The following is a 26,534-nucleotide window of genomic DNA, read 5'->3' as shown; positions in this document are numbered from 1 at the left end:
TCTTGTTTATTCATAGCATGGTGTTTATGTTCTATCTTTTAATTACCTAACAAACTGTACAAGTATTATTCCAGACATTAACTCCAGTGTATAGAATATTTTGAAGGGAAAGATTTGTTGAATTGCACCTGGTTATTGGACTGCAGTTGCTATAGTGGATTTCCCGCAAATCATGAATTTATAGTGTAGGCTACTCCTTCATACGCTGGACCCAAAATAGATTGCCCATGCGAACCAGAATATATTACTGCCGGTGCCGGGAATTTGTTGTGTTGCGCAATCAGTGAACACGTTGCAAATGATAATGTGATCCTCTTCCGTGTCTGAACTTCTAACACTCTGCAAATGATAATCTGATCCTCTTCCGTGTCTGAACTTCTAACACGTTGCAAATGATAATGTGATACCCTTCCTTAACACTTGCTTGCGTAACAATCAGTCTACTCCCTGTTCGCATCCGATGGTCCTGGGCCGGAAAGCAACGATCGTGACTTCAGACAGTTACCCGATATCGGGTGCGGTGGTTTCTATACCCCTGCGGCAACATTTATATAATCATGCTTCACATTACTGTGTTAAGCCTCTGACAATGTACACGGAGTGCTCGATCTCTGCGGAATTTAACTTGCCACACAGTCGCACCAATTGGTTGCGTCTACAATCTTTGCCAATAGGAAATGCGGAATCTCAACCAGTAGGTCAGTAAGATACTGACAAAGAGTTGGGAATTCCCTGGATGAAGCGATACCACGCTCACGCGGAAAACAGAGGATTATCGTCTTCTTCGATATCTTTGTATATATCCAATCCATATTCTATCGCTAATGAATGTATCTTCCTCCATGCATCTGATTCCAATAGGCCAGACTGAACAGATGAAGGGAATCCAATCTTCAATGGTTGATAACGTATAGTTAATCAACGTCAATCTCCGGTCTGACAATTTAAAAAAAATCTTCTCCACCATGATATCTTCAACATCCCCGCTATGCCTTTTTATTCTTCCTGAAGTAGTTTCATCAACTGCTTTCGTTGCATTAACAATACAAATTAATATACAAATTAATAATATTAATTATTTATATTAATCCCAAGGTAAAGTATTAATATAAAAATAATTAATATCATGAGCTTAATTTCCATGGTTTATATCTTTATTTGGGGGACATTACAGGAAACTTCTAATTTCTAGAGTAATCTAAAGTACCATCAATTCATCTATCGTTGTCACCTTCTCTAAGTCCATCCTCAACCCTCTTTAAAAAATCAAAAATCCCAAGTGTGCAAGTTCCTTCTACATGAAACTGCACTTGTTCAAGATCATGTGCAACTCCTTCAATTGTACAAAAACCTACCACAAATGTGCAAGATACTCCTCTATTTTGTTAAACACCAAAATGTCATCCAAATACACAACCACACACTTACCAAGAAATAATTTCAAGACCTCATTTATCAACCTCGTGAATTCTCTTGGGGATTCGGTCAACCCAAATGGCATCATCATCCATTTGTACAATCCATCCTTTGTCCTAAACGTGATCTTCCACTCATCTACTTTAATTGTGATTTGATATCCATTCTTAAGTTCAATCTTCAAAAAATATTTTGCTACATTTAGACAATCAAAATTTCATCTGTGGTCCCTGAGAGTGCTAGTTGATAGTGATCTTTTTTATTATTTTAGAATTTGTACACATTCTCTATTCAACTCCCTTATTTAGCACAGGTACTATAAAGACTACTGAACTACTCACTCTTTATTTATCAAGCCTCTTTCTAGTAAACTCTTCTACTTGTTTGTTGAGTTTTGCACTCATGTCTAGACACATTTTGTGTAGTGCCTTATTTGGCAAACGAGATCTTGTGATCCAGCCAATGCAATGTGAAATGCTTTGCAGTAGCAATAATCTTTTTGGCATCTCGCTATTGATGATGTCTGCATACTCCTTGAGAAGCCTGACAGCCTATGCTCCTTTTAGTTGTGCAACCACCTTCTCTTGTACAAGCTTGAGAACTACCACATACCATTCCTTTACAATACTCTCCTCTTTGAGAAAATCCGTGCTAATAATCATCACCCCGCTTGTTATGCAATCTTCTTCTACTTGCATTGACAACTATTCAAACTTATTACAACGCTTTATGACAGTGATGATGTTCTTCCACCCATTATGAATTGCACTTCTATCACACTGTCATGGCTTGCCTAACAACACATAGCATGCATCTATTGGGATCACATGACACAACACCTCATTTGCATAACCTCAAATGTATAATGCAGCACTACATTTTTATGTCTTGTGAGTTGTTGTCTATTCTATAGCCAAATGACTCTATTTGGCATGGGATGTGACTACTTTCAAGCTCACTTGGTGAACAATCTTTACTAACACCAAGATATTTGTGTTGACTCCACCAATTATCAATTTGCAGGTGCTTGACCTGCACTTGGTTGCCAACAAGGCTTCTCCTCAAATTTGATCTATTTTCTTCTTTGACCAACTTGAGCAACACTTTGTGCGCCCTTAGGTTTTCTCCATGTCCTAGAGCTACATTTTCTGCTTCATTTTCCTCTTCAACCTGTGCAACATGCATTCTCTTCACCAGACAACCTTACTTTCACTTGACTTCCAGACACTCAAATGCCCAATGACTCGATTGTCTACATCTAATGATGTTTCTGAGACAGCTAGGCAAAAACAATTGATCAAGGGCAGTGAGTGTGCATTTTTAAGGCAACAACCTTAACACTCAAATGCCCAGTGACTTGATTGTCTACATCTAATGATGTTTCTGAGACAGCTAGGCAAAAAAAATTGATCAAGGGCAGTGAGAGTGCATTTTTGAGGCATCCCCACATCCTCAATATGTGTACAAGGCAAAAAATCCAATCATGATTCATGACACAAGAGCGACTAAGTGGAAGGAGTCCAAGATGGATCAAAAAGAGAGAGTGAAGGATGTCATGCTGAGTGATTCTTCTTGGCGAGATGTGAAATAATGAACATCAAGTAATATCCCATGTTTTTACCAGCAAAAGATATAGAGGCCCTATTAAACCTAATATTGAAGAGATTTATGAGGAGTCTAGACCATGTTTATCCAGATGACAGCCACAATTTGCCAAATATACTACACATTGCAAATCTATTGCATGTATAGTAATTCATCATTTTGTGGAGGTGGAAAAGCTTAACACACCTTTTGACATGGCCAAAAATGAAGTAAATCCTAAATGATCTGTGGAGAGGCACTAAAGAAGGGCGTCATGAAGGCCCTCAAGAAAATGTATAATGTGGAGGATGTGCAATAATCAGGGAGCAATAGATCAAATTTCCTGCACCCGATGGCTACAAGAGTTGGGTTAAGATGGATAAGCAAACAATGACACAATAAATGTCAATATGTTTAGTGGCATGTACCAACAAAAATAATTGTTCTCAAAACCCTTCATGTCGAACAACTGCATTTATTCTCGAGTAAACATATCAAATAACTACATCTATTCTTCAGTGAACATATAAAATAACTAAATCTATTCTTGTGTGAAGCAACTGTCCTTAAAGATCTACAACTCCCAATAGGCAAAACTTCAACAAGTTTCTCGAATCACAAGAGACCATCTTTTTTATTTTTCAAAACTTAATATTCCAAACTTGCTTATTTGCTCATTCACAGTCCAAGTGCAAAATCTGAACAGTTGGGAAAACATATCAAATAATTCTTGAGTAAACATATCAAATAACTACATCTATTCTTGAGTAAAACAACTGTCCTTGAAGATCTACAACTCCCAATAGGCAAAACTTCAACAAGTTTCTCAAATCACAAGTGACCACCTTTTTCAAAAACTAATCTTCCAAATTTGTTTATTGCTCACATTCCAAGTGCCAAATCTGAACGGTTGGAAAAACTTGGTATATTTATTGACCCCTAAAAGAAGCTTGGAAAAATTAATAATGTTGTGTTTGTCCTAGCTCACTACTCAGTGCTGCTTCATGAAACCAAGATAAATCCTCTTATGGCTTTATTAAGCATGGTGACTTTTCACAGAGAATCTTCTCCTGTTTAGAGCAAAAGTAATATATTCTTTACATGAATGGACCCAAACTAAAAAAAATAGCTGTTTTATTTTATCACCTAATCTGTCTACTTGGTAACTTCAAACAGTAGAAAAAAATATACCTCTAAATCTTTGAGATGGATGACAGGCAATATTTCTCTAAATCGCTCTCTTAAAAATAATGATGCTTTGAAGTCCCCCAACCAAGAACTGTAGTTTGAGACCTGATTTGACTTGCTTTCTGGAAAGACAGAATTGCTGCAAGGCACTTGTTGGCATCTAAATCCTCAGGCCAGATTTGGAATCTACCCTTTAGATAAAAGTGGTCAGAGACTGTGAGAGAGACAAAATGAAGTGAGAATGCTACACCAAACATACATAATCACGGAAAACATTTCTGTACAGAAAAGAAAATAAAGTTTATACATGCAGAAAATGATTCAAAAGGTCTCAGTATTTATAATGAAGATTTTCAAAGTTCAAACTATCTATGTGGTCAGGGAAAAAAATGATATAGAATAATGTTTTCTGCTTCCAATGTATAAGAGCAAAATAAAATTAAAAAGTTTGTATAAATTGTTTGCTTGTTTTTTTTGTTATTGTTTCTTTTTATTTTTTAATAATAAACTTCTTACAAGCCAGTATGTACGGTGCCCTCAGATCAAAGGTTAAAAAATTTCGTATATTTTTCACAAGTGGATGGAAAACTCTGTACTTGAAAAATGAATTAAAGAATAGTGCCCTTATAAATTCTTGTCATCTTTTTTTCTATTGAATACAGACTATATTTTGCTACCAAGAGACATAAAACCAGACATTGATAATGCATTCAATTGGGAATTCTGAAGCATATCAATGTGTTCATCAATAACATTTCCTTGACTGCAGACATAAGCAAAATTTCTTAAAATATAAATTCACAACAATGGGGTCAACCATAACCCCAGCAGGAATGTAAAAGGTTGTGATCTAATGAACATGGGTACATTCAAGACCCAAAAAAATACTTTTCAGTGGAAGGAAAGCCTCAAATCATAGTTGTCAGACTCACCAAGTTGGCAAGTACTCCCCAGAAATTTTGTCGCGCGAGTAACTCACATGGATTTTTGCTGATTTTTTTGCAAGTACTCACTGAGTTTTTTGAGAGAGTTTATTCAAAAAACTCAATGTGTTTGTGCCATTAATTTGGTTAGTCCTTGCACACACAAAAAACAAATCATTTTTTTAAAACATTTTTATGAACAAGAATGTGCCAACTACCTAATTTCTCTCTTACATGATAAAATTGCGAAAATAATGTGCAACATGAAGTTTTGTGTGGTTTCAAAGGCCTTAATTTAGACTTGGTGGCAGGAGTGCTGCCACTGACCCCCATGAGGGGTGTTGCCCCAAACCCCCACAAGGGTCACTGCCCCCTGACCAGGCTGGGGGTGTTGCCCTCAAATCCCCATGAGGGACACTACCCTTCAACCCCATTGGGGTCTCCACTCCTAGATCCCCAATAGTTATTGGGATCTCCTCTCACATAAGAAATTTGATTACAATGAGAGGATTTAGGAGTGGAGACCAGAATTGACAACTTCCAAAATAATCTTTATCACTAGCATAATATCATTGTACTATCAATATCAAAGATTCAAATGCCATTATTCTTATAAATTACAATACAACCTTCAGCTTTGCACAAGAAAGGTAGACAACAAGTCAAAAAAGGTCATTAATTTGGTCAAATCAGAGCCACAAATACAGCCTTCAATGTCGAGCGAGGAGCTGCAACAAAGTGCAAGGATTAAAACCTCTCCCCAAGTTTTCACTAGACTGGAGAAAAGGAAGATGTAAAATGTTGTGATATGCAATTTATGAATTATGATGATGATTTTCAAAAGCAATCATCTTAAATTCATAATAGTTGCCAAATTGCCAGCCAGCTATTGTATCAGGATTCCGCGTGATTCTGTTTTGTACTCAATTTGTATTCAAATGAATCAAATTAAATAAAAAACACTTTTGTACTCAATTTGTAATCAAATGAATCAAATTAAATAAAAAACACTTTTGTACTCATTTATGGACTCATTGGATATATTTTGTCATTGAATTTTGCAAAAAAAAAAGAGGTTTCTTGAGCATTTTTTTAAGTTGCCAAGTTTCTTCCGAGTTTCAAATTTTGGGTCTGTTGAGTTTTTGCCAAGTTTGAGTATGCCAACTATGCCTCAAATAGTCACCACTATCTTGGGAAAATATTGAATTTATGTTATGAAAACATCCAACTTGTTTGGAAAAAGATATCCTACAAATCTTGACTCTTCTTTTTGCTCACATGCCTTCTACAGCAATTAATGTAATGTCCCCATTTGGGATTGTCCTGAATCTTGCCCTTGTAAATATCAAAGTCTGCTAATTTTCACCCTTATTAATTCTGATATTAGATATTGATCCATTGACTTTCTTGTCTTCTTTGATCTTATGGATGGTTCCTCCAATTCCCCCTTCTCAATTGAATTAATCTCTTCTTTATATCTTCATTTGTGGGAAGTCACACCTCTTCATAAGAAATGAGTCATCACTTTTCATTGCTGCCCTTTGAGAATAATAAATTATTCTTCAAATTGATCTCCCTTGGATGTCCTCCTCAAATGAGACTTTCTCCTTTTTATATCCTCCAATGTGAGGGAGAGGTCACACCTCTCCATCATGTATGCCCCTTTGGCAAGAGACACACCCTTTCCACCATTAGCACCCTTTGAAACAGTGCAACTCTTCATTATTTCTGCCTTTTGAAAGGAACACAACCGTTCACATTCAGATCTGCACTTCTGATTCCCCAAATTATCTCCTCAAATGAGGTTCTCTTCTCCCTTTTATATCTCATGTTTGAGGGAGTCACAACTTTTCATTTCATGTCTTTGACCATTCATTAACTTAATTAATATTTTAATTATATTTTATTGTATTCTATTATATTTTAGTTTTAATTTTATTATTATCATTTATCATTAAATTGTATTTCAAAGTGGGGACATTACAATTAAATAGTATTTTGGAGGACATCAGAGATTCGGTGCCACTCCAATGTTTACATACACAACATTTTTATCTAAAAAACATACATTCTAGTGAGGAAAGTGTATCTACACAGCAGCTTGAAAACAACATTCTCAATTACAAAATTATAGAACTCTGCAGAAACTCATCCCGCACACTAACGAAAATTATAAAATGATTCACCTATTGAAGTTAAGAAAATACAATGTGTCCCTGATGTTCCAAAGAGTAGAAATATTAACATATGGAAAGTCAGTAAGAAAGTTAAATAGATGTAGGGAAATACAGGTTGTGATGTTGCTCACAATCAGAACTATTAGTTAATGACAATAAGTGTAACTCAAATAGAAAAATTACATTATTGAGTGAAAAAATGTGGAGTACACTGCCATCTCTGCTATTTGCCCTAAAACTTTTGATGCTTGAACAAATGTTTTGACCTACCTGCTGGGTGAATTGTTTGTATCTGTGGCTCCTATTACCCCATGTAAGCTAGGTTAGGAGGTTGCAATTGGTTCAAGTGCCAATCATGCCTCCCTGTGGAATTGTCTGCAGCAACCCTCTGTCTATTTCAGGACCGTCTTTGAACATTGAATCAAAAGTGTTAGAAGAGGAGAAGAAGCCTGTGGAACCAGGTTGCTCATCTAAGTAGCACTTTTTTGTTATCATTGTTTGTTTTGGTGAAGAAGGATTTTACTCTTCAATCTGCTTCTGTTGAGCATGCCATTGCTGTGGATAGATCTGGTAAATGTTCCTCTGCTATTTCCTTCTCCAAAGAAACACCTTTGCTAGTTCTTGGTGATGACATCCTGAATGAAGAAGCTCATTACACTCAGAAGGTCAGATATGCAGATTTAATGATCTTTGGCCAGGCCTTCCTAATCTACATTCTTGGGTATCTCAAAACTAGAAGCTTTTCTATTAAAGTCTGGTGAGATTTATCCATATGCCCAAGTTTTTTGTGTTGTTTTTTGTGAATCTGCTTTTGACAGCAAAAGTATTCTTGAGAAAGGCCCATCATTTCAGGGGAAGATAATTTTCTGCTCCAGACACCTTGGTGTCCTACTTTTAATCCAATTACTAAGTCCTTCTACAGTTCTTCTGGTCTGGGTTAGACCTTTTATCTTCCTTTACAGTTTTGGGTTGATTCATGTTTAATGACCATTGATAATACTCCTGGTTCCTCTTTGGTTCTATCTCCAAAAGTTCTCATTCCCATCATACCTTCCTTATCTTCCTTCACAGTTTGAGTTGATTCATGAGTAGCCAGAAACTCCTTTGTTCCTCCTTGGGCGCACGTATACCCGTATCCGAAATGGATACGTATCCAATACAGCCTGGATACACATTGGACACTGTACCCACATGTGCCCAAAAAACCTTGATTTTCCAAACATGTCGAATACTATGTGATTTGACTTTTTTCAAAATTTGACATAAATCTTTCTATATTTAATTTTTAAAAACTTCATTCATGCAATTTTTTTTTAAAAACTTGGTATAAACAAAACCTACAGCAAATGAGAAAGACAAATGAAATGTTTTTCTATTTCAACAACCCATTTTTTGGGGTCATCTTCCAATGCAACTCTACTATTTTTGCATATTGTAAATTTTTAAATCAACTTATAATTATTTATGTAGTAGTTATGAGTCTATGTTGCTTTTGAAGTAATGAAAACCTCCCCTACTAACTTAGAAAACTGTGTTAAATATATGATTACGTGTTTTTTATGAATGTCGTATACAGCCATAACCATATTGGGGATCTTAAAAAATGGCTGTATCCATATTTGTATCAGTATCCGTATCCATGCAACTTTGTAAAATAATCATCGTTCAAACTTAAAATTCAATATTAAAATATTATTATCAAATTCAACAATCAGTTTTCGACATCATATCATCATAATTGACATTAGATGATGTTAGAGACTCATAACATTTGAAGAACCACAAGCAGTCCCGTTGCTACTCACACTAAAAGTGTGCTCGCTTTCAGACTCCTTAAGTGCAACATGTTGGGAAGTCGAAGCACCCAAGTCATTATGCTCTAACTCCATATCCCACAACTTCACAGGGTTTTGGGAGCAGTGCCCCCAGCAGGGTGGAGGAGCAATGCCCAAGTAGGGTCAAGGGGTACCACCCCTCCCAAGGGTCTAGGGGTAGCACCTCCATCAGGGATCAGGGACAATACCCTTGGTGCATCCCCTGTTGCAATACAAGGTGGTATCGAAGGGAAAAGCACTTGCCACCAAACCCAAATGAAGACCTTCAAAACCACACCATTTTCATATTTTTTTAAAAAGAAAAGTCAAAGGTGAAAAAAACAAAATTTTGTAAAAAAATATGATGGGTTCTTTGCACTAGGATCCTCCCAAGGTTTTCTCGAGTTCGTCTTGAACAAACCCAACTCTCAATGTACGCACCATAAAATACTCTACAAGGGATCCAAACTGAACCACAAATCCAATTCAACTTGATCCCAAATCCGGTCAATCACCAAGCCAATCCAATAACATAGAATTTGGAATTTAAACTATGTCACCTCACCACACTATCCTAAAGTTGTATATACATCTTCAACCATTGTTGAACTAAATTTAATCCATACTAAAAGTTCCTAAATGTCATAACCATCTCAATAACTTAGAGGTCATTGATGTACCATAGAATAAATATCCTTCAAGCATGCCATGGAACTATCTTAATTTTGGTAGGCGGTGGAAGCAATAAGAGCTTTAAAATAATCAAAAACAATTACAACCATCTCAAATCGACCTAAACAACTTCAATCATTTTCTAAATTTCAAGAGTTACTCTTTTTTTCTTCTTAGAAATGAACCTTATACAAGAATACATTATTTTTCTTATGCATTCCCGCAACTACGAACTTTCAAGGATAAGATGAATCTCTCAATTGAGTTCCAATTGTACCAAGCATGAGACTTGAAAAAATATAGAATAAAGTAATTAAATTCTAAGAAAATATTCTACCCAACCTGCATATCAAAATTTGTTGAAAAAAAAACCCGTTGAAGGGGTTTCAGGAGTTAATTTTGCCTCCTTGAGGGCCACTGCTATGTAAACAGCACCACATCTTGGGTGGGTAAAATTAAAATTCAACAGTGCCTCTAGAGGAAATCCAGGGCCTTTAGGAGTTGGTTGTATTTTGTGAAACTCTCAGGGGCAGACGCTTTTCTCATCCTCACTTCCTTTGGTTCTGTTGATGTGTTTTTTATGCACATGCGAACATAGAATAAAATACCTAAAAGGTACCTTATCCTCTCTTGAACAAAGTTCCCGACTGCTGAAGATCTCACCAAAGGATCAGTTGGAGTAACTCCAAGGTTCTGTTATGTAGGATCTCTACGTGTGGATAAGCTCTCTGTGGTATGATGTGATTTGCTGGAATCACAAGGGGACTTACACTCGATGACCTGAACGTCTGATTTGCTGGAATCACAAGTCCTATTAACTAACTAGAAGACAAACAAATGACAAAAGATGCAGGGTTCAGGAAGTCTACTCTACTACCTAGAATGCGAGAAGATGGATGAACGACTAGGTGGAGGCCTACTGGGCTGGGTCTCACCATCAAGTTGAACAATTCAACACCAACTCAGTGCGATCTTCTGGGGGATGCTTCAAATATATTCAAATCAGACACCATCAGATACTGATCATCATTCAAGTTAATGCATGAACAATAGACGTGTAACAACTTGAGATTAAGCCCATTTTATGCTAGTTGACCACGCAGGGCGCACTTACAATCAGGAAGAGGCTAGTGGTATGGATTAGACAGATTCCACACAGGTGCATTCAACGACTTCTTTCATTCAATTTAATTATCGATCATCTAAAATGAAGATTCAACAAGAGACCATGCATATTGCAACGAAACGACATATTTCACCATATCTTCAATGAAAAAGAAGTATTTACAATTAAGGCAACAATGTCTTGTCTTCTCTTCCTAGTCTACTCTAATTGCTATTCTATTTGCTATTCTACTACTTATTCACCAACTATCAACTATTTACTAACTATTCTTTATTAGCTCACCATTAGCCTTTACAAATGAGGAGCCAGGGCTTATATAGCGCCCTCAATACAAATTGATGGCTCAAATCAATTTGAAATCAATGGTCGAGATCTTACAATGAAAACCCTAATTAGGGTTTGTTACAACAAACTCAATTCTGGCCAATGAAACAATTGTATTGTTTGGACACATGTCTTCTCTGGAATATTCGACCAATGGATAACTGAGGCAGGTACATCGAAGTTTGTGCCATCTCCAATGAGTCAGGTACATTGAATCTAGACATGCTGAGGTGGACCAATCCGACTGGAGTGATGACTGGGATGCCACCTTGTCTAACACTTGTAACTTGGTAGATTCTCAATTTGATGATGCTAAGAAGCTAACTTTAATTAACTCTTCTGAAACTGTCTGCTCCTTCAACGAACTCTTGCTTTAACCTCCTTTGTCTTTGATGTGCAAGATGGATGGCCTTTCCTTCAAATGCTGGACTGGAAGATGTCGTCCCTGATGATGCTGGACTGGAGAAGGTCGTCCTTGTCTTGGCCTGGTCCTGTGAAGGTCGTCCTTGATCTAGCCTGGTCTTCTTTCATCTGCAAGACAAACCATAAGATGATTAAGGACACATAATATATTTATTCTAACATAGCATTTTATACCTTAAACCATCAACAAGAAGACATCAAAATGAAGTTTGCTCAAGGTTCTCCCCAGGGACAGGACCTATCAAGAATTTCGCTCTGGACCTTTTGGAAGGGTCAAGAGCAAAATTCTCATTTTAGCTCAAAATTCACACTTTTGAAGGTCAAACATCTTTCCAAGGCATTCCAAATAGTTTTTCTCACCCTAGTCCAAGCCTGACTTAGCACAAAATTTAAAGAAAATGATGGTTTTAGTGTTTTTCGCTCTGGACCCTTTGGAAGGGTCAGGAGCGAAATTCAAGTTTTAAGCTTGATCCTTCATCTTCTTCCCTCCAATCTATCTTGCAGGGCTAAATAACATCCTTCCATCCTCAACCACGCCCTAAGAATCAAAGTCTTGGCCTCATACAAGGGAAAAAATAGTTGATTTGAAGAATTTCGCTTTGGATCCTTTGGAAGGGTCAGGAGCGAAATTCATTCTTAGCTTGTCTTCCCTCACTCAATTCCTTTCTTCTCACTTTGTCTCCCCTTGAATCCCTCAATTGGATCTATCTCCCAACTTGACAACATTTGCTTGATCCCCGAAAGGCCTAAAAGGGAAAATTCGCTCAAAATCATGGCCAGGGACAGGACCTCTCTAGGATTTCGCTCTGGACCCTTTGGAAGGGTCAGGAGTGAAATCCTTGTCTTAGCTCAAAATCTACATTTTTGGTGGCCAAAATCCATTCAAGGGCAATCTTAAGGGCTTATCTTACCTAGGTCTAGGCTTGGCTTGGCACAAATTTTGGAGAAAATGATGGGTTTTAGGATTTTCGCTCTGGACCCTTTGGAAGGGTCAGGAGCAAAAATCTTGTTTTAGGCTCATTCCTCCATCATTTCAACTTGAATTCACCTCCAAGACTAAGGACATTGCCTTACTCCTAACTAGGCCATAAAAATCAAAATTTTGACTTGTCTTGCAAAGAAAGTAGGTGATCCTAAGATTTTCGCTCTTGACCCTTTGGAAGGGTCAGGAGCGAAATCCTTGGTTTGGGCTAATTTCCATCATTTTTCAACACCAATTAACTTCAAAAGGCAAGAACATGTCTCCATGCACCCATCCAAGCCATGAAAACCTAACGTTTGACTAGACTTGCAAGGAAAATAGGTGGTTTTAAGATTTTCGCTCTAGACCCTTTGGAAGTGTCAGGAGCGAAAATCACTTTTTGGCTCAATTCCTTCAAGTTTGATAATCATTGCTAAGTCAAAGTCATTCCTGAGGACCTCTCCCATCAAAACTTGCCCTAGTCAACACTTGGCTTGGCACAAAATTGGGAAAAAAGGTGATTTAGAGAAAATTCGCTCTAGACCCTTTGGAAGGGTCAGGAGCGAATTTCTTAATTTAGGCTTATTCCTTCCATCATTTCAAGTTGAATTCACCTCAAAAGGCTAGAAAACACTTCTCCTCTCACGTCCAACCCAAGTTTGACAAGATTTTGCAAGGGGAAATAGGTGGTTGAAGAATTTTCGCCCTGGACCCTTTGGAAGGGTCAGGAGCGATTTTCATCATTTAGCTCAATTCCTTCAAACTTGATAATTATTGACCATTCAAGGACATGCCTAAAGACACCTCTAATCTTGACCCACACTAGACTTGGCATAAATTTGAGGGAAAAGATAGGTTTTGAGAAAATTCGCTCTGGACCCTTTGGAAGGGTCAGGAGCGAAAATCTCATTCTTGACCAAAAATCATCATTCTTTCAACTTGAAACTTCATTGCAAGGTAAAATCTCATCTCTCTTCGCCCTAGGAACAAGGTTTTAAGCCTAAGAAAGGTCAAAAAGTAGGCTTGTAAGGAATTTCGCCCTGGACCCTTTGGAAGGGTCAGGAGCGAAATTTCCTTTCTTGGCTAAAATCCTTCAGTTTCATAGCTACCAAACACCCTTAAAGGCAAGATCATGTTCATTCTCCTTCTCATCATGCCTTGGACATCAAATTTTAGTCAAATAAGGAAGGAAATGCATCTTAGAGAGATTTTCGCTCTGGACCCTTTGGAAGGGTCAGGAGCGAAAATCAAGATTTTGGGCTAAATTCTTCATTTCTCCAATTCAAAACAACCTCAAGAGGCAAAGACATGCTATCTCACTTCCATCCACGCCATAAAAACCAAAGACTAAACCTCCTTCAATGGAAAAAATATGTGTTTTTAGGAATTTCGCTCTGGACCCTTTGGAAGGGTCAGGAGCGAAATTCATCTTTTGGTCCAAAATCCTTTACATTTCAACACTTCCAAACATTTCCAAAGGCCACAAGATGTCCATCCTTCCCTTCAAGATGCCCTGCAAATCAAAATTTGGTCAAACTTAGGAGGAAATGAGCTTTAAGAGGATTTTCGCTCTGGACCCTTTGGAAGGGTCAGGAGCGAAAATCTCATTCTAGGCTAGATTACTCACTTTTCAAACTTCAAATCACTTCAAGAAGCAAACTTAGATCATTTTCCACCTGAGGAAGAAGGTTTCAAGGTCAAACAAGGTAGCAAATGAAGTTTATGATGAATTTCGCTCTGGACCCTTTGGAAGGGTCAGGAGCGAAATTCTCCTTTAGGCCAAAATCTTGTTCTTCAAAATCAATCAACTCCATCTCAAGGCAAGAACATACCAATTCATTCCCCAACATGCCCTAGAAACCAACACTTAGTCAAAATTTGAAAGGAAATGAGAGCTACAAAGATTTTTGCTCTAGACCCTTTGGAAGGGTCAGGAGCGAAAATCATGTTTTGGTTTGGATCCTTGACTTTTCCTATTTTCATCCTCTTTGGGAGGCAAACATAGATCCTTCTTCACGCATCTCCATCAAGATCTTGACTTTAGCCAAGGGAAAAATGAGAGTTTTCAAGAATTTCGCTCTAGACCCTCTGGAAGGGTCAGGAGCAAAATTCACATTTTTTACCAAAATCCTTCATCTCATCCACCATCAATCACTCCCTAGGGCTAGAACGTATCAAATTGCCCTTACTATGCCTAAGGAAGCTATGGTCCTGGCCTTGACAAGTGAAAATTTGATGTTTAAGGGGATTTTCGCTCCTGACCCTTTGAAAATCCCACTCTTGGCTAGCTTCTCACTTAGGTTCACTTCATTCTCCACCAAACTTGATCAAATCAACTTCCTTCTTTCACTATCAAGATATTCCATCACTCAACTGGGTCCAGGCAAGGTCAGACTAGGTTTTAAGGCCAAAGGAAGGCAAAAAGGGAGGATTTCACTCTGGACCCTTTGGAAGGGTTAGGAGCGAAATCCTCATTTGAGGCTAGCTTTTATCATCTTGAGGTCCAAAAATTCCTCTTCAAGGCAAATATGTATCAAAACCTACCAAACCATGCCTTAGAAGTTCCTAACTTGGTCAAGCTAAGAAGCAAAATAGAGGAAATATGGATTTCGCTCTGGACCCTTTGGAAGGGTCAGGAGCGAAATTTACATTCTTGGCTCGATTCACCCTCAAACTAGGCTAGATCCTTGATTCATTCCTTCCTTGTCTTAGCCAAATTTGCTCAACCACTCACTGACTTCCTCGAACTCAAACTGGACACCACCAGCAAAACCAAGCTTAAAGAAGACCTGGAAAGAAACCCATCTACTGACTCATCTTAAGCTCGAGCAGAGCCTGCTATCCATTGATCCCTCTGGCAACACTCATCATGCAAAGGCTAACAAGCAAAACCCTAAAAGACCTAGAAAACAAACCCCAAAAAGCAACAAAAGCAGGGGTCCCCATTTGCAATGGGGCGATGTGTGAATACGTCACAACAGGTTCCACACACTAACGAGGCTGAATTTCAAGCCTTGCTGCATGGTTCGAAGTTATGTGAGGCCCACAGTATTACTCATCTAGAAATTGAAGATGACTCTGCAATTCGGGACCAACTACTCCTAGTTGGAAACTCCAATCTCTATTAACTACGATTCTTGACATCTTAAACTGCATGCCTAATCATATAGCAAACTATGTCTTTCGGGAGGCAAAATTGGCTACCGATTCACTCTCCAATTTGGCAGCCAACAAGGCCGCCACCTTTTCTTGTTTTCCCGACCATTTGGGAGTATGATGCCATCCTCAGTGATGGCATAGCAGAGATTTCAAGAATTGTTTTCAACCATACTTTCCTCTCTACTTGTCAGCCTTTTGTCCTTTGGTTTGGCTCTCCCAAGTTACATCTAATGGGCAGCTCCGGTACATTTTTTTCCCCATATTTGGCCATGTGTCTTTCTCCATTGTCGCTGAGGTCAACCCCCATCTTATCAATTGCATTCCCAAGATCATTTTACACAATCTAAAGTTTAGGAGTGGCCTTATTAAGTGCGGGATTTCTTTTCTTTGAGTTATTAATATGGCCTCCATTATTCCTCCCTACAAATGGTGAGTTCTAGCTCACTTGACTCATGTGATTCTTGCCAAAATTTAGCTATAAATGGTAAGACGATGACGATTTTGGGCATTCGTTTTCTGTCTTCTAATAAAGTTAGTTTAGGCTTTGAGATGGTCTCACCCCTATCCGCTTAATCAACCCCTGTAGGCGAATGGCATTTCTTGGCCTCGTGACCAACCAATGGCTAAAAGTTGTCTTCCGAGCACGTAATGGGTTGATGCTTGAAGCCATTAAAATGGTCTTGGGGGTTGAAATGTTAGTGGCTGAGGACCGACATCATGTTAATATCGATATCTCATCCTGCTTTGTCGCCTCATTGTTAGACCTGGGAGAACCAAAAGGAAGGGTCATGTTGGTGGCTCAAACCCTGATACAATTCAACTTTTTGGGCAACTTAGTTCGGTGTTGTCGGTTGCTCGGCTCAAGGTTGGAATTCCAAGCCCGACTGACATCCCACGGTTTCTCAATCAAGGAGCTCTAGTAATTCGGCACCTCTTCCTTGGCAATTTCAAAGTCGTTTCCATCTAAGAGCATAGTTCCACAGCGGTTGAGGGCTGTGCCTTTCTGAAGCAAATTACGAAGATCGAGTCGGCCCCGAGCACAACATGGATGAACGAGTTCATGAAAAAAGTGGTCTCAAAGTGTCAAGTGGAGACTATGGGTGATGACCCAACAAAGGAAGAAAAGTGAAGCTTTCTTCAGCTCATTTTGGTTTTTAAGTCACCATGAACAGCTTGTGTCTTAACAAAGACTTACTAGTTTTTTGGTTTGTTGTTTATACGCTCTTGGTTAATATTTGTAGTGGGGTGTCTTTCTGTTAGTAGTTTTAGTACTGTTCATATGCTCGTATAAGGGAGCTATTTAGACTCAGTTGTTGTTTTGCACTCTCAGCTGATATACTTGTATAAACTCTTATATATTAATATAAAAATACTGTTCATCTAAAAAAAGATTTGTCGAAAAAAATGAGTAAAAGCCTTGTGGTACCATGGAGAGTACATGCAAATGTTTTATGTGTAAGTCAATAGTAAACTTGTATTTTGCAAGCAGAATAAACAAATCAACTTATTTGAAGTTGCTGCAAACACTCAATACCCCACCACTAGCTGGGGTTGAGATTACTCTTTTTAAGCAATCACTACTCCACAATTTATATTTTATTTTAAATTCAATTATTTGCAGTTTTGAAATGCAACAGATCACATATAAATGTATTTAAGATACATATATACATACATACAAACATACATACATACATACATACATACATACATATATATATATATATATATATATAGAGAGAGAGAGAGAGAGAGAGAGAGAGAGAGTTGACTTCTTTCCACAACGCAATAAAATTAAATTATGAGCAAACCATACTAGAAAAATTTTATGCAAACAATTTATTTGCATGAAGTAAGGGAACAAAAAGACTAGCGAGGAGCAACTATGGGTTCTTTATTAAATTATACATGTCACTTTAAATTATTTTATTTTTAAGTAATAGATATTTATTGTTTAAAATAAGATGATTTATTTTCCACTTTGATCAAGTGGGCAGTTTGTCATATAGAACATAAACATGGTTTCGCAACTATGAAGGCAACATGCTGAATTCAAATCTTTGTGTCATTTACAAGTAGTTAGCAACCCCCAACACAATTTTTTTAATTGTTTTAAATATACAGTGTCATTGTGGCAAAATTAGAGCACAAGTCCAAGTGCTTTGAAAGTTTTCCCGTGTAATCTTAATTTTAAATCATGTAACTCTAAAATAATGTAATGTCCCGAAATTGGGATGGACCTGTTTTCACCCAAAATTAACAATTCCAACCATATTCTCAAGTTAACTCGTCTAATAGTTATTGAATTGGAGAATTAATGAACAAATTAACATCATAAGAAATGATAAATAATATCGCTACTTTGAACTAAACTATAGATTATTTCCACGACCAATCATAGTAAGGGTTTGAAAGAAAGTATGAAAGGATGGCCAGTGACTATTCAGCCCAATTAAGCCCAAGGGCACAGAGCATCCAACTAAGACAACTCCACCCCTTGGCCCACAAGTGGTAGGAACAACCAACTAAGATAATTCCATCACTCGGGGTGGCCTACGTAATTCGAGGGAAGCCGGATTATTGAATGGAAGGTATGAAAGGATGCCCAGTGACTGTTCAGCCCAATTAAGCCCAAGAACATGGAGCATCCAACTAAGACAACTCCACCCCTTTGGCCCACATGTGGCAAGAACACCCAACTAAGATAATTCCATCACTTGGGGTGGCCTACTTAATTCAAGAGAACCCAGGGTATTCAGGGAAAGGTATGAAAGGGCATTTGAAAACTGTTCAGACCAATTAAGCCCAAGAGCGCAGAGCATCCAACTAAGACAACTCAACACCTTGGCCTACAGGTGGCAAGGTCATCCAACTAAGACAATTCCATCACTTGAGGTGACCTGCTTAATTTGAGTGAACCAGTCTGTTGCCTCTCCCTAACATATTTCCTTCAGTTCCATGTATGATTGCTTGTGGGACAAAGAATAGATAAACTCATTAAGTAAAGAGATATCATAGATTGAGAAAGTTGGTTAATATCTTGGTCAAAGACAAATAAAGACTATAGATACATGACATCATTATCCATATTGCATACCAAGCTTAAGATTATATAGATATATTGCATCGTTTATTAATATCGCATACCAAACTTGGTTGGCTTAGAAGTTTGCTTTCCTATATAGTTATCGGATTTGGTATATCTGGTCTGGTCTCTTTCTTTGTTTGCTGGTAAAATATCCAATTTGATTGTCTTCCTTATTCACCGATGTACTTTTGTAATTTCCCCTTCTAGGGTCTGCCATTTTCCCAAAGGTTGACATATATTACTATGCATTATAATGTTTTAATTCATATTATTAAACTAATGAATGAATTATTATTCGTAATACATTCAATATTTATTATATTTAGACCCATCTTAACTTCTTTCCTAACCCTAATGAGGAATGGGGATTTACTGTCATAGGGTGCTGACACCAATCTACAAGGAGGCTCCCTCAAGGTTTCAAGACTCCGCCCCTACCCCATCTTGGGCTCATCATCACTTGTGAGGATTTACTCGCCCCTCCCTACACACACCAACTTATCCTCTCATAGACATTAGCAAATGAATTAAAATGGAGTCCTGAATATAATAGTCTATTATGAATGTATAATAAATCAAGAATAAATCTGATATATGAAATGCAGTCTTATTGATAATGTATACAGTAATTTATATTGCATTTATGTACATACAGATACAGATCTAACATGATATCAATGGATAAATAAATATTATATAAATGCAAATCTACTATAACATAAATGAAATAAAATATATAGCCATGATACAACGTACCCGCCTGTTGTCTTAGTTACAATAGCAAATAATTGTAATGCTGAAAATGATCGATCTCCTCCTTGGTGATATTCCTTTTTACCACTCCTTTTTTTGTTACTTAGTCTGATGAGTATCAACCCTTAATCTCAACACCTTTGACGATGACCGATAATAGTCTCTATATCCTTCCCTTGATCGATGCCCTTCCTTCCATGATAGATTTGAAAAGCAAACAGAAAATACTGAGAGGGGGGGAAGGTGAATCAGTCTTTTAAAACTATTAAAAACATGAAACCTCATAAAACATAGAGAGAGCAAACATCAAGACGCAAACACCAATTATATCGTGGAAAACCCTTTCGCGTAAAAAAACACGGCACACAATAGCTTTTAATAACAAATGGGCACCAACCCAAATTATAAGAGTGAGCACCAATTCACTGAGAGCACCAACTCTCCTTGAAGCACCAACTTCAATAAGCTGAAGCACCTGCTCCAGTCTTTTACATACTCAAAAATTACTGAAACTTTTAGAAAGATCTTCACATTTTATCATATCCCCCTTATTTTCACCAGTTCACAAGCTCAAGCATCCTTCACAGAGCACACACACCTTTTTCAAAACTTTCCACATACATATATGACCATGAACTGAAACTATACTTCCGCTTTTTGTTCTCATTCAAAACCATCATATACCACGAACTAGAACACATAAACTTTCAGCTTGTCCTCATTCAAAACACACAAAAATTAATTTCCAAAAAAATTTCGAATCAGCCAATAAAAACGCAAGGAACAGTCAGAAAACATAAGACATAAAGGAATATCTCTGCCACAAAACAGTCAGCACCCAAAAACTAGAGTCCATGAAGTTTGTTCCATATTAAGATTCATAGACAAGTCTTCTCTTTTTTAGCAAATAAGGCTCAGAAAACATTATATAAAGTTTGACACCAAAAAAAGAGTCTTGAAACCTTACTCCCAACCTTACTGGAAATCTTTAATAGTTTAGGTCTAACTTTTGTCAGATATCATACTTAGTATGGTTACAATAAGCTCAGCCGCCGCCTCCACTTACTTTTAATAGAGTAAAAACTAAACCATCGCACAAGGAGGATAAAGAGAATAAAGAAAGTCTATCATAAATTCTAACACAAACCATGCATTATGCCTTACTATTTTATTTTCGGCTGTTTTAGAAAAATCAACCTTCAAGAAGACATGGCAAGAGAAGCTGACAACAAGTAGGTGACTTAGACAAGCAGCAAACTCAAGCTGGCAACCACGTAGCTCAAACGCACAGCCAAGTAGCTCAAACGCACAGCCAAGTAGCTCAACCAGACAACCAGATAGCTCAACCAGGCAACCAAGCAGCTCAACCAAGCAACCAGGCAGCTCAACCAAGCAACCAAGCAGCTCAAGCACACAACCAAGTAGTTCAATTAGGTAGCCAAGTAGCTCAACCAAGTAAGCAACCAGCTCAAGTAGACAACCAAGTAGCTCAACTCAACAATTGATAAAGATCTAATGAATAATAAATAGCTTGATGAGCATCTCATTTCAATTATTTTCAGAAAGCCAAGCATAGTTCCCTATTACTTTGAGTAATCCTTAAAAATTTACACAACCTTGATCATCATCCTTTGACATCAATGACAAAATATCCAATAGGATTTGTCTTTTATACCCTTCTATCGGTGGTGGAGGGTTATGATCTTTCCCACAGATGTGACTGTTGGTAGGAGAAATGTCCCTTGTTGTTAACTGCTGCCTTTCCATGATTAATCTTGTCTTGAGGCATCTGTTTTTACCTTAATGAATCGATCCTCTCTAATCATTGTTGCTTAGTCTAACTAATTCTTAGATGTGATCGCTGTCACTCAGGGAGGAGGAACGATCCATACAAGTAGATATTATTCAATATATAGTAATCCTTATTAAATACGGCCTGCTGTAGAGTAGTGAACTGTTGCGATGAAGGGGAAATTGTGAAGTCTTACTTCTAGTAAGACGATTTCCCAATTCTTGTTCGATGTGGATTGAGATGTCATGGCAGGGGCATGACAACTTTCTTCTCTTGATCGACTTCCTTCTCTAATTTGATGTGATTACTTTGATAAATGTTGTTTCTGCTCTTACTCAATGAGTGCAGTTTAAATAACGATTTCTGATTTGTTCCCTGCCTTTCCTCAATTGAAGTTCCTCCTTAAATAGCCTTCACTTGACAATGGAGGGTTGTGTCCCTTCCTGCAGTCACCCTTCCTTCAAGAGTGGTGTTTTTTCCCAAATGTCTTTTTATCCTTAACTAATCTAATCGCTGCTGTTAACACATTGAAATCACCGCCTTAAACATTATTGAGATCACTGCTTAATTGATAATGAGATCGCTGTTTTATAAATAGTGAGATTGCTGCTTTCTAAATAAAGAGATCACTGCAATAGTCTCCTGTAATCACAGCCTATCCCATATCCCTTATATCTCCTTTCATATTTGCAATTAGCATATTATATATATGCCTTTTGTCTTAAAAATGATAGTGTGGTTGGCTAACATAGGGTTTACATTTTATTTCATTGTATATTTCATAATACAAAAAGGAGTCGGCCCATAATTATCTAGTGATCATCTTTTATTATTTGCACTTAAACCCTCGTTCGGCTTCTTATTCCTTTAGCCGTTCACTTATAGTGCTGCGATTTGTATTAACCTTAGGCGGGGCATGACAAATAAAATAAGATCATGAAAGGGTTTTGTAGAGAGTACTACTCACAAGAGCTTTTGGGCCTTGCATTGAGACGTCTACTACTGCTACATGATTGATGACCATGGACTTTCTGAAGGAATCTAAGAATTGTTAAGAGAGAGACAAGATTTGGCACAGCTATAATGTTTGACGTAGTTTGGATTGGAGGGTTATGGGATTCTCTTATATATACAAGTTGAATTGGTAAACACGTTGTGTTGTAAAAACACCATCTAATTGATCATTGTATTATGGTTTATTGCAATTTCTAAAATGTAAATCTAGGAGCCATCTCACAACTAATGCTTTCTAGCTTACACTCTATGATGGCTACCAAAGGTTGGCCAATAGAACAACCTCTTATCCACTACCAAGGCCCTATGGCTTGCAATCTATGCTAGCTCGCAGCCATTGAAAACAAAACTTCTACTCAAGGTATAGCATTGCCTTCTAGAGTTCTTACAATGCAATGATTTAATGGTTCTCTTTCGACTTGTCAACATACCACGCCTAGAGGACAATTGGGCAAGCACACCAAACTATAATGGAAGCACTAGTTAAGAGTATGGTTCTTTTCATAGGTTATGAGATATAAATAAAAATACTTTGAAACTTGAGGATTGTCCATCATATTCAAAGATATTCAAGAGTGAATAAACTAATTTACCTAGTGCTTGTAAATTACTCCTCCAAAATCTTTTTCTAGCATGCAAATAGAGTTTTTGGGACCTATTTGGACAGAGTGAAAATGGTCTAATAGGAATATTTCATCTTTAATGCAACTAATGTTTCTATACAACAAATATGGACACAAGTTTCATATTTACTATCATTTGAATAATGAGCAGGGTCTCAATACCTAACGATTAATGGTATAATGAATTGGGTGTATAATGAGCGGGGTCACAAGACCTAATGATTAATGATTGCAAAGGAGACAAAATATAGAACAATGGAAAGTAAAAATGGTTTAAGAATAAAGCGTTGAGTTGATTACTTCTCCATTAGAGCTCACTAGTCGATATAAGACTGAAGAAGCTAAGGCTCACTCACAAAGAAACAATATTGTGCACCTTTTTGTAACAAAAAGCAGCTAAAAGCCTAAAACCTTTTTAAGGTGCATAAAAAGCAGATTATAGGAGACTCTTTGTATGCCTTGCAATGGAAAACAACATTAGGAGAAGAACTTTGCATGATTGAAGACAACAAGAGACAAATGCTCAACTATGCAATTTTTTTTCACATATAAACGACTTGAAACAAATTTTTTTAGAGAAAATTCTTCTTTGAAGTTACAAAAACCTAATACTTTAAGGATAGACCTGCCAGACACAATCATGTCAATAATTGCTTCTTAAAGGATGATGAATTATTGCAAATTGATGCAAATGCAGAGATACTAACTGTATTTATCTATGGGAAGATGATCTCAAATGGAGCACCCATGTTTTTGTTGAAGTAACATAGACATGTGGCTTCAGAAAAGAATGTAATAATATCAAAAGCATATCGGTACCTTATTGTACTACTGAGTCCTAACCAAGTAACCAACATGTGACGAGATGTATACAATTGGAAAACCACACTGTTTGTAACTTATACCCACAATCTTTTAAAATTTTAGTCATTTGTGTCACGCCAATCTCTTGCCTTCTGACGTTTGGTCTTTAACCTACAAGAGCCACTATAATGGTACAAAACTGTGAAAGAAATGTGTTGTACAATGTGTAAGGTTTGAGAAGAAGAATATAATAAGTTTAACATATGAAGATGGTTTAATCTCTATAATCAATCTATGTGAAAATAGCTCTGGCAACCATTGCATTTACAGCATCAGTACTAGCTGGTATCCATTAAATACTAAATAATTATATAGGGCAAATTGTCACAAAAATAGCCGCAAGCAGAAGGAAAACAAGATAAACAAAAAAATCACCAAATAAACATAAAATGCATTTCATAGTCAAACATATCTCTGTGAAGAAACACATAGGGTTTAACACTAGGCATAACAATTATATCATATATACGAAAACAGCCATAAGATAAAACCACAAAATTAAGGCCTTCATTTAACAGAGAATTGTTTTAGTATGAAACAAACACAACAAAAAATGATCGTACAAGTTTAAAGAAAAATAAAACTCACTGCAACCATGACAAGCTACTTACCTTAAGATTCTACACAAATTTGTCTCATGCTGTGAACGATGCTTGTGAGCAGAACTTGCAAGAAAAATATTACGAAATCCTAACAATGCCGATTTTTGAAAAAAATCAGACGAACCAAAACCAATCTCCCTGCAGCTGCTGCTTCTATTCACAATGAACGAAAAGAAGGTGTAAAAAATATTGGGGTTTTAGAGCAACTAAAATCTTGAACTCGAGACAAGATTTTTGCAGACTTTTAAACGAAAATATTCATTGCGAGTAAAAATTTGTTTTCAGGCGTGAAGCTAGAAGTGTTTGAACCGCCTGAAAGCTATTTTCCCCAGTGTGGGACATCTTTATGGATGAAAGCCGCTTCATAACATAACCTATCCGTTAATAAGGAGTATATTTTTTTCTAGTGTATTCGAATCATGATATCTTCGTATCCTGATTTTATTATTATTTGTTTTTTGAGATTGACTTTATTTATTTATAAATATGTTTTTTCGTTTTCAATTAAATTTGTTATTTAATTTAAAATTTAAATGTATGTTTTGCTAATATTTATAATAAATTCCCTAGTCATTGTGAGGTAATCTTGTATATATTTGTGTTGATTCATGTATTATGTCACATTTAAAGACATTCATTTATTCATTTGAAATCATCAAAGATAACATAAGAATCATTGAAAAGCATTATTATTGAACAAATATGTGAGGTGTCATGGACAATTGCATTAGCACACATCCTAGGTCCATTGGATGCTTGCTTGTTGTCCTTTATCATAGTCTTGAAATCATTTAATCATTTATCCTTCACAATTATATCAAAAGATTGAGTCAAACAAATTCCAACTTTAAGGCTCAACCTTAGTCTTACATTGTTTACTCAAGACCCTTGTGTTAATAAGTGGTTTTAGTTTTGGCAAGAATAATCTTCTAATGTTTGATGAGACATATTATATTTATCAATGGGGATGTGCTTGTAAACTTGATGTGTTAAAGATGATGATGATGATTTATTTTATTTAATGAATATTGATTTATACTTGTGCAATGTAATTGTGGTACCCTAGGTAGTTGTAATAAATCTACAAGTAATTAGTTGAGGTTGAATAATTTTGATTTAACCATGATTTAGGGGTTAGCTAGTTATGTATGTGTTTAAATATAAAAATCAAATGGTTGTGCCTAAATAAATTAATCTTGATAAATGTAAATGCATAATTAATGTTGTAGTTATAGTCTTCCATGAAGAGAGTTAATGTGCACATTGAGTGTGCAAGATTCATGTTAGGTCAATGGGGAGGTGGAAGATTGTTGAGATTGTTTAATCAATCTCACTCCACACAATGGGGCAATGATATTTGTTGTGTCAGCTAGTTACACCAAATCAACTTGGTCAAGAGCAACCAATATCCCTTGTTAATCATTTTATGACTCCTAGTCATATCCCTTTTATGGTCAGTCGTAATTATTTTATTAAGTTTGAGGGTTGGTCAAGTGTGTTACGAGAAATTTTATTCAATTTTATTGAGAAAACCCAAAACTGTATTTTGTGAGCCTTTTAAGAAGGGATTCAATAATTATTTTCATTGTTATCTTTTATGGTTTTCTATTTATTTAGTTTTTATGATAATGTTAGGGTTTCTTTTATTTATTTTTAGAGGAGGAAAAACATGTTGGCCACCACAGTTAAGAAGTGTTGGTTTACATGGTTTTGGGGTTTTTGAGGTACCATCATTAGAGAGATCTTCATGTTTTCGAGTATATACAATGGAATTCTTTGTCACTGGACTTGATGTCATTGATGTTATTTTCCATCACATTTGGGGCACCAGTATACCAGATTTAATCTCTAATCATGGATGTAATTTGTTGCTGCATTATTTATCTTCAATAGCTACCATATGTGTGGTTTTTCCCTTCACTGTAAGCACCATAATGATGTCAAAATTCCCCCAAAATTAGGCACCACTATTGTCATTTCTTACCTCATCTTACCCACCAATTTTTCTGTGGGTTATATGTTGGATGGTTG

At 36.8% G+C, this 26,534-nt stretch overlaps 1 protein-coding gene across 6 annotated transcripts in view; it reads right to left on the bottom strand.

Moving 5' to 3' along the window:
• Positions 1-24,913, bottom strand: part of LOC131030474 (mediator of RNA polymerase II transcription subunit 18) — an 81,341-nt gene extending 56,428 nt beyond the window's left edge. The window contains exons 1-3 of one of the 6 annotated variants that reach the window (XM_057961312.2): positions 24,513-24,875; positions 19,612-19,835; positions 4,192-4,402 (exon numbers count right to left, since the gene is read on the bottom strand). The gene's annotated coding sequence lies outside the window, so the exon portion shown is untranslated. Of the gene's footprint in view, positions 1-4,191; positions 4,403-19,611; positions 19,836-24,512 lie in introns of all 6 variants that reach the window. The other 5 variants (XM_057961308.2, XM_057961311.2, XM_057961309.2 and 2 more) reach the window with 5 other exon arrangements.
• Between the last annotated feature and the right edge of the window lie 1,621 nt (positions 24,914-26,534).

The sequence above is a fragment of the Cryptomeria japonica genome, chromosome 8, assembly GCF_030272615.1.
Source record: "Cryptomeria japonica chromosome 8, Sugi_1.0, whole genome shotgun sequence".
NCBI lineage: Eukaryota > Viridiplantae > Streptophyta > Pinopsida > Cupressales > Cupressaceae > Cryptomeria > Cryptomeria japonica.
The sequence above is the reverse complement of the archived record's forward strand: the minus strand, read 5'-3'. Positions and strand labels throughout refer to the sequence as shown.